The 14399-nt window shown below is 44.1% G+C and overlaps 1 protein-coding gene across 2 annotated transcripts in view; it reads right to left on the reverse strand.

Moving 5' to 3' along the window:
- ZMYM4 (zinc finger MYM-type containing 4) overlaps positions 1-13651 on the reverse strand; it is a 371597-nt gene extending 357946 nt beyond the window's left edge. Inside the window, exon 1 of one of the 2 annotated variants that reach the window (XM_063954437.1) lies at positions 13531-13651. The gene's annotated coding sequence lies outside the window, so the exon portion shown is untranslated. The other variant, XM_063954436.1, reaches the window with a different exon arrangement.
- Positions 13652-14399: the final 748 nt, after the last annotated feature.

The following is a 14399-nucleotide window of genomic DNA, read 5'->3' on the forward strand; positions in this document are numbered from 1 at the left end:
GTCCAGTTTTTTGTTGAGGCGGGACGCCATCATATCCACCATTGGTTTTTCCCAACGGTTCACAATCATGTGGAAGACTTCTGGATGAAGTCCCCACTCTCCCGGGTGTAGATCGTGTCTGCTGAGGAAGTCTGCTTCCCAGTTGTCCACTCCCGGAATGAATACTGCTGACAGTGCTATCACATGATCTTCCGCCCAGCGAAGAATCCTTGCAGCTTCTGCCATTGCTGTCCTGCTTCTTGTGCCGCCCTGTCTGTTTACGTGGGCGACTGCCGTGATGTTGTCCGACTGGATCAACACCGGCTGACCCTGAAGCAGGGGTTTTGCCAGACTTAGAGCATTGTAAATCGCTCTTAGCTCCAGTATATTTATGTGAAGAGACATCTCCAGGCTTGACCATACTCCCTGGAAGTTTCTTCCCTGTGTGACCGCTCCCCAGCCTCTCAGACTGGCATCCGTGGTCACCAGGACCCAGTCCTGTATGCCGAATCTGCGGCCCTCTAACAGATGAGCACTCTGCAACCACCACAGAAGAGACACCCTTGTCCGTGGCGATAAGGTTATCCGCTGACGCATCTGCATGTGATCCGGACCATTTGTCCAGCAGATCCCACTGAAAAGTTCGTGCGTGGAATCTGCCGAATGGAATCGCTTCGTAAGAAGCCACCATCTTTCCCAGGACTCTTGTGCATTGATGCACAGACACTTTCCCTGGTTTTAGGAGGTTCCTGACAAGTTCGGATAACTCCCTGGCTTTCTCCTTCGGAAGAAACATCTTTTTCTGAACCGTGTCCAGAATCATTCCCAGGAACAGCAGACGTGTCGTCGGGGTCAACTGGGATTTTGGAAAATTCAGAATCCACCCGTGTTGTTGCAGCACTAGTTGGGTTAGTGCTACTCCGTCCTCCAGCTGTTCTCTGGACCTTGCCCTTATCAGGAGATCGTCCAAGTAAGGGATAATTAATACGCCTCTTCTTCGCAGAAGAATCATCATTTCGGCCATTACCTTGGTAAAGACCCGAGGTGCCGTGGACAATCCAAACGGCAGCGTCTGAAACTGATAATGACAGTTTTGCACCACGAACCTGAGGTACCCTTGATGTGAAGGGCAAATTGGGACATGCAGGTAAGCATCCTTTATGTCCAGGGACACCATAAAGTCCCCTTCTTCCAGATTCGCTATCACTGCTCTGAGTGACTCCATCTTGAACTTGAATTTTTGTATGTATAGGTTCAAAGATTTCAGATTTAGAATAGGTCTTACCGAGCCGTCCGGCTTCGGTACCACAAATAGCGTGGAGTAATACCCCTTTCCCTGTTGTAGGAGGGGTACCTTGACTATCACCTGCTGAGAAAACAGCTTGTGAATGGCTTCCAATACCGTCGCCCTGTCTGAGGGAGACGTTGGCAAAGCAGACTTTAGGAACCGGCGAGGGGGAGACTTCTCGAATTCCAACCTGTAACCCTGAGATACTACCTGCAGAATCCAGGGGTCCACCTGTGAGCAAGCCCACTGTGCGCTGAAATTCTTGAGTCGACCCCCCACCGCTCCTGAGTCCGCTTGTAAGGCCCCAGCGTCATGCTGAGGGCTTTGCAGAACCCTGGGAGGGCTTCTGTTCCTGGGCAGGGGCTGCTTGCTGCCCTCTCTTACCCCTTCCTCTGCCCCGAGGCAGATATGACTGTCCTTTTGTCCGCTTGTTCTTATAGGACCGAAAGGACTGCGGCTGAAAAGACGGTGTCTTTTTCTGTTGGGAGGGGGTCTGAGGTAAAAAGGTGGATTTTCCGGCAGTTGCCGTGGCCACCAGATCCGATAGACCGACGCCAAATAATTCCTCCCCTTTATACGGCAATACTTCCATATGTCGTTTGGAATCCGCATCACCTGACCACTGTCGCGTCCATAAACTCCTTCTGGCAGATATGGACATCGCATTTACTCTCGATGCCAGAGTGCAAATATCTCTCTGAGCATCTCGCATATAAAGGAAAGCATCCTTTAATTGCTCTATAGTCAATAAAATACTGTCCCTATCCAGGGTATCAATATTTTCAGTCAGGGAATCCAACCAGACGACCCCAGCACTGCACATCCAGGCTGAGGCGATGGCTGGTCGCAGTATAACACCAGTATGTGTGTATATACTTTTTAGGGTAGTTTCCAGTCTCCTATCAGCTGGATCCCTGAGGGCGGCCGTATCAGGAGACGGTAACGCCACTTGTTTTGATAAGCGTGTGAGCGCCTTATCCACCCTAGGGGGTGTTTCCCAGCGCGCCCTAACCTCTGGCGGGAAAGGGTATAATGCTAATAACTTTTTTGAAATTAGCACTTTTCTATCTGGGTTAACCCACGCTTCATCACATACATCATTTAATTCCTCTGATTCAGGAAAAACTACAGGTAGTTTTTTCACCCCCCACATAATACCCCTTTTTGTGGTACTTGCAGTATCAGAGATATGCAAAGCCTCCTTCATTGCCGTGATCATATAACGTGTGGCCCTACTTGAAAATACGTTTGTTTCATCACCGTCGACACTAGATTCAGTGTCTGTGTCTGGGTCGACCGACTGAGGTAAAGGGCGCTTTACAGCCCCTGACGGTGTCTGAGACGCCTGGGCAGGTACTAACTGGTTTGCCGGCCGTCTCATGTCGTCAACTGATTTTTGTAATGTGCTGACATTATCACGTAATTCCATAAACAAAGCCATCCATTCCGGTGTCGACTCCCTGGGGGGTGACATCACCATTATCGGCAATTGCTCTGCCTCCACACCAACATCGTCCTCATACATGTCGACACACACGTACCGACACACAGCAGACACACAGGGAATGCTCTTATCGAAGACAGGACCCCACTAGCCCTTTGGGGAGACAGAGGGAGAGTTTGCCAGCACACACCCAAGCGCTATAATATATATGGGAACAACCTTATATAAGTGTTGTTCCTTATAGCAGCTTAAATATATCAAAATATCGCCAAAAAATGCCCCCCCTCTCTGTTTTACCCTGTTTCTGTAGTGCAGTGCAGGGGAGAGTCCTGGGAGCCTTCCTCACAGCGGAGCTGAGCAGGAAAATGGCTCTGTGTGCTGAGGAGAATAAGCCCCGCCCCCTATTTCGGCGGGCTTTTCTCCCGGAGTTTTAGATATCTGGCATGGGTTAAATACATACATATAGCCTCAATGGCTATATGTGATGTATTCTTTTGCCATAAAGGTATTAAAATATTGCTGCCCAGGGCGCCCCCAGCAGCGCCCTGCACCCTCCGTGACCGCTTGGTGTGAAGTGTGTGACAACAATGGCGCACAGCTGCAGTGCTGCGCGCTACCTTCATGAAGACTGAAGAGCCTTCTGCCGCCTGTTTCCGGACCTTCAATCTTCAGCATCTGTAAGGGGGGTCGGCGGCGCGGCTCCGGGACGAACCCCAGGGTGAGACCTGTGTTCCGACTCCCTCTGGAGCTAATGGTGTCCAGTAGCCTAAGAATCCAATCCATCCTGCACGCAGGTGAGTTGAAATTCTCTCCCCTAAGTCCCTCGATGCAGTGAGCCTGTTGCCAGCAGGACTCACTGAAAATAAAAAACCTAAAAACTTTTTCTAAGCAGCTCTTTAGGAGAGCCACCTAGATTGCACCCTGCTCGGACGGGCACAAAAACCTAACTGAGGCTTGGAGGAGGGTCATGGGGGGAGGAGCCAGTACACACCACCTAATCCTAAAGCTTTATTTTTGTGCCCTGTCTCCTGCGGAGCCGCTATTCCCCATGGTCCTGACGGAGTCCCCAGCATCCACTTAGGACGTTAGAGAAATATTGTTTCTGTGCAAGGTAAATACTGGCTGCTTTATCTTCACACTGCAATTTAGATTTCAGATTTGGACACACTCCACCCAAATCTAACTCTCTCTGCACATGTTATATTTCCCCCCCCCCCCCCCTGCATCGCACATGGCTTTGCCCATTAGCTAACAAATATGCTGCTGCGATCAAATCTGAATTAGGCCCATGGTGTCCAGTAGTATTGGTACATAGAGACTTACTGCAGCTCACAGTCTAACAGCGGGGGTATCGCAGACATAAAAACATATCAGAGGAAAGGTAGTGAAGGGGGGGGTCCAGTGAAAAATAAAGCCAAGGAGTCCCGTTCTGGTGTAATTTTTCTTCTGTATCGTGAAAGTGGCGAGTTATTGTTTCCATCTGAACAATGTACCAAATAAGGGATCTTAAGAAATACGGGGCAGAAGGAGGGGCAGATGTACTAAGCCCTGGAGAGTGATAAAGTGGAGAGAGATAAACTACCAGCTGATTAGCTCCTGTCTTTTTTCAAACAGAGGGGTCTATTCATGAAGCAGTGAAAAGTGTGGAGAAGTGAACCAGCGGAGAAGTTGCCCATGGCAACAAATCAGCATTGAAGTAACACTTATAATTTGCATACTATACAATTGTACGGAGCCGCTGATTGGTTGCCATGTACAACTTCTACACTCTTTTCACTGCTTCATGAATAGACCACAGAGTCTGTAACATGGCAGTTAGGAGCTGATTGGTTGGTACTTTATCTCCCTTTACATTACCACTCTCCAAGGCTTAGTACAAAGAATGAGGTAAGAAGACCCAAGACCCCGACCCAAAAGGCAGATATCCTCTAAAACTGGACCACCAGATGTGGAGAAATGTACACATATATACTCCAAGAGACAGTGGAGGTGGAATGGTACATTATGGCTTATTTATTTGGTGTATACCACCATCTACACTAGGCCTTGTATGCATTCTCTTTGATCAGAGTGTAGATTAAGCTAGAGGCCACTTCTCCTGTGATGGTCTAGCAGGACCCTCCAAAGATGGAGTCCCCAGATCCCAATCCCTCTCAGGTCTACCTACAGAACCTTTTTGCAGGGGTGATGTAAGACAAAGTTTCTAAAAGGGGAAAAGTTAGGGAGGACCCCACGCAACAGGAGGGAACTCGCTCAGTGTTGGGCAACCCCTTTTAATCCAGCCTACCCCCTTTCTATGTATTGGAAATTTGTGGATGAACATTCCTCTTGCCCATTAGTCAAAACAGGGAAAACTAGTGCATTGAAGGCTGCTCACAACACTAAAAAAAAACAAAAAAACATCCAGGCCCTTTCTCACCCAGGATGCCACCAATATCATTATCCACTCACTGATTATTTCCAGACTGGATTACTGTAATCTCATCCCAACTGGCCTTCCTGACAATTACCTCTCTCCAGTCCTATCTATCCTGAATGCTGCAGCCCGGCTCATCTTCCTCACCAAATGCACTACGTCCACCTCTCCTCTCTTACAAGCCCTTCACTGGCTCCCCTTTCCCTTTCAGAATCCAAATCAAACTTCTCACACTCACAAAGCTCTCACCCACTTACATATCTGACCTTATCTCCCTTTACTCCCCCACCCGTCCTATTCGCTCTGCTAATGCACGCCGACTCTCCCATCTTCTGATTACTTCCTCCCACTCCTATCTTCAAGATTTTTCACGTGCTGCTCCCTTACTCTGGAATTCTCCACCTCTCTCTCCCCCCCCCCCCCCCCCCCCCAGACTCTCCACCTCTCAGAACTTCAAACAGGCTCTTAAGACCCACTTCTTTACCAAACCCAGCCAAATCTCATCCTAACCCTCTGTCCCACGCTCATCTACCCCATCTGTGTCACCCTTGTCTGTCTGCCCCTCCCCTTTAGAATGTAACCTCTCACGAGTAGGGCCCTCTTCCCTCATGTGCTTATCCTTTTCTTACTTTAATAATCCTCAACTGCCCAAATCCTGCAGTTTTCAGCCACCTTGATATTTATCTCAATGTCATCTACTGATGTAGTTATGCTTAGTTACCTTGTACTTGTCCTATATTGTCTTCAACTGTAAGTCACTGTTTTCCTGTTTTGATTATGTGCACATGTACCCAGTAATTGGGCGCTGCGGTACCCTTGTGGCGCTACATAATAATAATAATAATAATAATAATAATACGTTATGGACATAGAATCTGGTGGCAAACAGTTCCAACAACATTTCCTAGTCATATATGCCATGCCTGCTCTAGGATTATAAAAACTTAGTGCTCATTAGCATTTAGGGAATATTCACATGGGTATAATGGGGGCGATTCAAGTGTTTTTAAGGCGCAGGCCACTAGGTGCCGCCCGACAATAGCAATTTAATTGTTCTGCCGTTTGGGTAGATCACCACTGGCACCTACATTTCTGCTCGCTACCTCCTAGAGGTGGCGGGCATAAATGTCTGAAAGGTGTTCCATTTGGGTGCCCAAACTGGACTTTTCGCTTGTCAGGGACTACTTTAGATAGGGTTTAGGCATGAATAGCGGCTAATCCCGTCTATTTGGGTGCTCTTTAGAGTAAAGGTGTGTACACACGGTGAGATAAATCTGTAAGATTTTGACTATATAGTCAAAATCTTATGAAAAGTAAGTGCATAACTCAAGGTGTTATGGTGTGTACACACGGTGAGTTATTTAATTACAATTTTGACTATATGGTCAAAATCGTAAAAAAAGTTAGTGCAGATCGCAAGGTGAAAGTCACCTTGCGATCCCAATTTGATGCCGATGCGCGGTCGGTATCGAAAGACTAGATAGACTGTGCAGGCAAGTCAATTTTGACTTTCTCTATAGAAGAGATAGTCAAAATTGACACTTAGCCAAAATCGCACATAGTCAGTATCGCAAGCACACTCATTATGTGCTTGCGATGCCGACCTAGCCCCAGTCACATAGTGAGAATCAGGCATTAAGCAGCTTGCGATACAGATTTGATTCCGATGCGCACTCCCGTTGGGTCGATATCGTAAGGCTAGATAGAATGTGCAGGCAAGTCAATCTTGACTATCTAGTGTACTATCTAGTACAAAGTATAGTCAAAATTGGCACTTAGTCAAAATCGTACATAGACAAAATCTCAAGCACAGATAGTTAAAATCTGTACAATCTGTGCTATCTGAGCTCTGGGGGAGATCAAGGGAAATCGCATAGTCAAAATCGGATCTCATCGTGTGCCTTTGCAGTTGAATTGCTCTGATGGGTGCCCATTACATTGGATAACCAAAAAACAACTGAATAGCCCCATGTGCCCAATGCATTCCCATGTGCGTTTCCTCAGGAAAAGTACATGGATTCCTTCATGTTACAAAATTCAAAATGCATTGGATTTATTAATCCTAATACTAACAGACATCTGTTTCCATTAAAACATGAAAATACGGATTACAATATTTACCCAGAACAAAAATTCAGATGATTTTCTTGATGTTACTGTCAAACTCCAGCATACAGACTGACAATCCCTATGCGGACACATGCATATAGTGGGCCCTCATTCAGCTCGCATCGCTGTTTATCAAAGACCGCAAACTGGTATTTTTGATAAACGGAGCATGCACCGCGGCTGCTGGGCTTGTGCTCTCTCTAAGTGTGATCGCATGCTGGATGGATGCGATCACACTTTAAGTGACAGCGGCATACGCGAGGAGGGAGGCGTTATGGCAACGTGTTTGCAAAAATGGGGGAGGAGCCTTTTTTGGGCGGTCATGTGATGTCACACATGGTCGCTGCGACTCGAAAAATGGCAACGGACCACCTGCATGCGCAGCCTAGCTGCGTCTGCAGGGAGTCATCTTTAATTTCAGCCTCAGCGATGCAATTGCAATTGTTTAGCGACTACATCTCTGCCCACCAATTAGCATGCTGGGCAGCCCCCAGCATGCTACAGAAGCGAATGCAAATTCTGCTTTTCCCAAGAAAAACAAAAAGGTTTTCCGCACCAGGGCGTAAATAATTCTTTCTAGGGAACTTTGGACTCCATATTTTATCAAATTATCCGTATTGGGTGCAACCCACTAATTATCAGAATATGATATATTACAAACAAGAAAAAAAGAATTGGGTTCACATGGGTACACTCCGTCCCCTTAAATTTAATTACTGTTAAAATACATTTTATTATTTTAAAAACAGGTGTCAACAAAAAAATACTCAATTAGAAGCCTGTATGGCCTGTCAATTATGTCATTTATTTTATCCTTAGCCTAAAATAGGCTGATTGAGCGAAGTAAAGAAACTAGAAAAAAAGTGGTGGAAGAAATATATAGAAATGTGAAAAGATTTAAAATGATAGTGTCAAGTCTCTTTTTTGACCTTCTATATTAATAATTCCCATATGTATGCTACCAGTAAATTGTGTACAAGGATTAATATATGTAATATGCTATATATTGGGATTTATAGTGTATAAGCCACAAACAGGAGAATGAGTGTCTAGTTTGTAATATTATGTAACACTAAATGGTTACATTTTGGATGATGCTAGTTACTATGTATCCATAATAGCCACTTTAGTTTCCTGAATTGTGGCTCATAAATCTAACACCTGATGAATGTGGTGTTTTGTATATATTAAATGTTAGCCTGCAACCATACTGTATCAAAATACAATGGTTATAATGATTATATTTGGGATTATAATCCCCAGCCACAGATCCTAGCACTGAAACAGCCCAGGTGTGTGTGTTAAATGATCTTCTGATGGCAAAAGACAGAGGTGACTGTTCAATATTAATCCTTCTGGATCTCTCGGCAGCATTTGATACCGTGGACCATGGGCTTCTGATTGAGCGACTGATACATTTCTGTGGTCTGGATGGCACAGTCCTAAACTGGTTCAAATCATTTCTCACAGGCAGGTCACAGAGAGTATCATCTGGATTATACTCATCACCACCAGTGCCATTGCCATGTGATGTCCCACAAGGTTCTATACTATCCCCCATGCTTTTTGCAGTATACATGCTCCCATTGGGCGAAATAATCAGGCGCCATGGCCTGGTCTACCACTGCTATGCAGATGATACACAATTGTACTTGTCCTTTGCTCCGGGCACTGATAACCCAATAGCAACCCTAAATGGCTGTCTAGCTGAACTACAGGAGTGGATGAGCGCCAGTTGGCTGCGACTGAACCCGGATAAAACAGAGGTCCTTATGATACGACCGCAACATCAAAGGACAAGACTGCAGCATAGCCAACCAACTGGACTTACACTCGGGGATTCAGAATTACAGACCAGTGATCGTGTGCGGAATCTTGGCGTTGTCCTGGATGGTGGCTTGACACTTAAACATCAGATATCAGCCACAATCAAATCCTCATTCTTTCACCTGAGGAACATAGCCAGAATCAAGCACTTAATTCCCTCAGATGATATGCCAAAAGTCATACATGCATTTGTATCATCTCGATTAGACTACTGTAATGCCCTCTACCTTGGTCTACCAGCAAAAGAATTGCAACGCTTACAGCTGGTGCAAAACACAGCTGCCAGGCTATTAACCAACCAGCCCCGTTCTAGCCACATAACACCCATCCTCTACTCCCTTCACTGGCTGCCTGTAAGATGGCGAATCATCTTCAAGATTGGCTTACTGAGTTTCAAAGCATTACATGACCAAGCCCCAAGGTACCTGAAACAGCTTCTGACCCCATACTGCCCCACTCGATTACTGCGATCTGTAGATGAAGAACTTTTAGCAGTACCTAGAATCTACCGTAATTCATCTGGGGGTCGAGCTTTTAGTCATGCGGCTCCGACTCTATGGAACTCACTTCCCCGCACAGTGCGAGAGGCCCCAACTATAGAATCCTTCAAAAGTAGACTCAAGACTTTTCTGTTTACTCAAGCATTTCCATAATGTCCCTTTTAGTATCTTCATGCTTCTGTATTTTATGAAAATGTACTTCATTATTTTCTGTACTATATTATGCTATGTATCTGTTAAGCGCCTAGAGTCCTATTGGAGAAAGAGTGCTATATAAATAAAATGATTATTATTATTATTATTATTATTATTATTATTATCCTGTAGTTTTTACACTTCTGATATTGTTATATTCCACACTAAGCGACGGTAATATTGCACGTTAGATTCCTACAGCCATCTAAAGATATGATTACATATTAATTCCTGTTCTTACAGGTAGTATTACTCCATATCTAATTTGATGTTGCTAATCATTCGTATTTGGTACTATACAGGCTTTATTGTAAATGCCCTGAGGAAGCCTGACACCGGAGCGAAATGCGCATTGGTGGGCAGTGTGTCACGTACTTGATGCATTACATATCAGCACGATTAATAGCTTACTGATTCTGCATGTACATGTGCCTCACCGCGGTCTTTGTTAAGACAGCGGTGGAGACAGCCCTGTGGGATCGGAGCAGTGTGCAGGAGGTCCGATCATAACGGTCCGATACAGCGGGACACCCGTCGAACTAAGTGCACAAAACACACATTTACATGCATGTTCTAGAAGTAACAAAAGTTATTTACAACAAGATAAGGAACTATAAGTATTCTGGAATATAGTGTAATTTATTGATGCGGAGTGTGGCAATTTACAATAAAGCCTGTATAGTACCAAATACGAATGATTAGCAACATCAAATTAGATCTGGAGTAATACTACCTGTAAGAACAGGAATTGATATGTAATCATATCATTATATGGCTGTAGGAATCTATGGCTGTAGGAATCTAACGTGCAATATTACCGTCACTTTGTGTGGAATATAACAATATCAGCAGTGTAAAAACCACAGGATCTGTGGCTGGGGATTATAATCCCAAATATAATCATTATAACCATTGTATTTTGATACAGGATGGTTGCAGGCTCACATTTAATATATACAAAACACCACATTCATCAGGTGTTAGATTTATGAGCCACAATTCAGGAAACTAAAGTGGCTATTATGGATACATAGTAACTAGCATCCAAAATGTAACCATTTAGTGTTACATAATATTACAAACCAGACACTCATTCTCCTGTTTGTGGCTTATACACTATAAATCCCAATATATAGCATATTACATATATTAATCCTTGTACACAATTTACTGGTAGCATACATATGGGAATTCTTAATATAGAAGGTCAAAAAAGAGACGCGACAGAATATAATTTTAAATCTTTATTCACATTTCTATATTTCTTTGACCACTTTTTTTCTAGTTTCTTTACTTGCTCAATCAGCCTATTTTAGGCTAAGGATAAAATAAATATATGACATAATTGACAGGCCATACAGGTTTCTAATTGTGTATTTTTTGTTGACACCTGTTTTTAAAATAAAATGTATTTTAACAGTAATTAAATTTAAGGGGCCGGAGTGCACCCATGTGAACTGAATTCTTTTTTCTTGTTTGTAATTTATCAAATTCTGCTTTTCAGCAGAATCTGCAATCCAACCTTAATAGGGTCCAAAAATTCTTAAAGAAAACAGATTTTAAACTATTTTTTCCCAAAACACTAAACCCCTTCCACTGAATAGCATAATCTACTTCTACAAGGTCAGGATTCAGAATCTGCATTCATTTGCTCTCTATTTAAATTCCCTTGAGTTTTCTAAATAGGAATGTTATATGAAGAAAAATTAGTAACTGATCGCACACACACACACACACACACACACACACACACACACACTACAATTTCCATCAAAAAGAGCAGAAAGATCTTTCCATTTAACAAGAATTAACCATTTAACTGGTACGGTCAGATCGCATGAAACTGCGCCGCCCAACTGTGTCCCCAAGGTTTTGACAAGATGATTCGTTATGACGACCTTCATAATAATATTTTAAAAAAATACTTTAAACTAAATCAATAAATTTGTTTTAAATAAACAAACATTGTTATTGACAGCTTTGAAGGGAAAAATCGTCCGTTAAGTGGTTAAAGGACTGTTATTGGCCACTTACAGAACATCAGGGTTACTCTCAACTTCTGTGAGAGCAGGCCATCCTCTGACATTCTGTACACTTCCTTACAATAGTGCACACTCACAGGGCCTTAGTGAAGCAATTTGTTTAGGACCACAGTCATGGCCCCACCCCCTTGCTATCTGATACAGACTAATGGGCGGGGCTGCAAATTACATCACATCTCCATGCCCTTTTATCCACCAACTGGACCTCCCCACTGTGGTGGTCTCCCAGAGAGGCCCATAAATGATGCAAGTTTACTTTAATTCTATGATTACAATACATACATCTTAAGGGCCCCATACATTGCCAGGAAATTGCGGCAATTTCCCAGTCCTTCGACGTCTGGGTCGGGGAATCGGGAATATTAAACATGTTTGAAAACAGTTGGATCAGCAAATTGTGGATTTTTATAATGAAGAATTTCCTCAACAGATCGCCGATCATCAATGGCTGCCGATTGGTCGTTCCAATTGGAGAAAATGGGAATAGATTTTTGGGGTCCTTTAGAAACCATATGACCATTCTGGATGAAAGTTATAAATGTATATACATTATCTGATCAATTTTACCCTCTATATTCCACTGTAGTGGACCTACAGTCATTGTTAACTTGGGTTTTTTTTGTACTACTGAACTCCTCAGAGCTTTACAATAGGTCATCAGCACACTTTCTTTAAAACTTTGCTAAAAAAAAAAAAAAATCCTATTACATCGGGGGGCACAGTGGTTAGAATTGCTACTTCATAATACGGACGCCATTGGAAGAAACAAATGCGCCTTTGTTCCATAGATGGTGGAGAACCATTGGATCTCTGCAGTCAATAACAAACCATTGATGGTTGATAGCCACCACTCCCTCAGTGCTGGAACTCGGAGCATGGTTTCTATTGGGACCAGAATACTATCTGCCTCTGTGTTAGTGTACGTTTTCTACCACAGTCCCAATAAAATCCCAAAAATTTACTGGTCCTGTACGTTAACTGGGTACTGAAAAATAGTGATTCGAGAATTGGACCGAAAACTCCAATGTGCCAAGGACTGATGTGACTTTCAATGATAAAAGCTAAGGGCGGATCAGATTTGGTGGTCAATCGAATTACCTTTGAAGCATGTAAAGTGCAGTTGTAACGGCGTTTATACGCCGGCAACGGCACCTGATCTCACATCCTTCGCGGACACGAATCAGCCACAATTGGCACAAAACTGCTCGGACCTCTATGGGGTGGCGAGTAGTTTTGCGCAAAATCAGTCCACCGTAAAGTGCAGCCGCTGCCGTGGTGATTCGCAGCTGCAATAATATCGCAGCCAATTGGATTGACCCCTTACAATATGGTGCCCTGACAAAAGTCAGTATTTCAGATAAACTTAACCTCTGTCACGCTTGCTATCATTACGGATATGTCTCCTAACACACAGTACTGCTGGGCAAAACTGGACATGGACATAAAATGACACTTTCTGCATAACGAGCCCACATAAACTTTAGTCAACAACTTTGTATGCACAGTCCAACATCATGATCATATCAAGCCAGCACTCCCTGTGCTCCGCTCACCCGGTGTATTACAGACATTAGCACACAGACAAATCTCTCCCCAGCACCCAGCCAACAGTGAGCACGGCAATCTCTTACCCTCCCCCTGCAGCTCTCACATCACAAGTAGGTTGTGTGTATCCGGTCAGCCCCAACACCGGGCATGGCATGACACGCATCCATTCACCGTTCACTTACGTCATCTTCTCGCGAATCCCCCCTAAGCCAATCAGTAGCTATCTTCCCGCAAAGCGGTTTAAAGAGTCAGCAGCAATGGCGGCGCCGAGAGAACGCCATGTGTTCGGCAGCGTGGTCCACACACACAAAGAGGGAGCGGGCGGGCCCGGGAAGTGCTGTTACTGAAAACACACCCGGGGGTTGGAAAATTATACTCTGGTGCTTCATAAGTATTAGTTATAGTAACTTGAGAATTTACCAAACTCAAGTTTATTAGCCATAAAATTAATCGATACGCATTCTGTTTTGTGTAGGTATTGTAACTCTATGTCATTGCCGGATTTTGTATATGTTTTATTACCTGTATGATCTGTGCTAGGCATTTGTTATTTATTATCTGTGCTTCTCGTGTTTAAATAAATAATCAGGGCGGGATTATAGGCAGGGTGATGGGGTGGTTGCGCAGGGACAAAAATTTTCATAACTGCAGACCCTCCAACATGACCCGCCCCACTAGGTACAAAATGCTCTGTTTCTGGACTACCCTCTTAATTTATGATTTCCATCACCTGTGTTGAACTAGTTAAATGATAAGAAAGCTGTTTCTTCACAGGTGATGGCAATAATAAATTAAGAGGGAAGTCCAGAAACAGAGCATTTTGTACCTAGTGGGGCGGGTCATGTTGGAGGGTATGTGACTGTTGTTGTTACGGTGGTTGTGTAGGGATCCCTACAGGGACAAAAACCGCCATTGATAGTATAGAGCCCCGTAATTGTTTCTTTTTCCCCTGCGCTGGGGTATGGAGCCTCCCAACATGACCTGGAAAGTCCCGCCCCCACTGCTATCTGGGCAGGTGAGTAATAGACTAGAGATGGCCATTAGTAGTCAA

This window comes from Pseudophryne corroboree, chromosome 2 (genome assembly GCF_028390025.1).
Source record: "Pseudophryne corroboree isolate aPseCor3 chromosome 2, aPseCor3.hap2, whole genome shotgun sequence".
Classification (NCBI taxonomy): Eukaryota; Metazoa; Chordata; class Amphibia; order Anura; family Myobatrachidae; genus Pseudophryne; species Pseudophryne corroboree.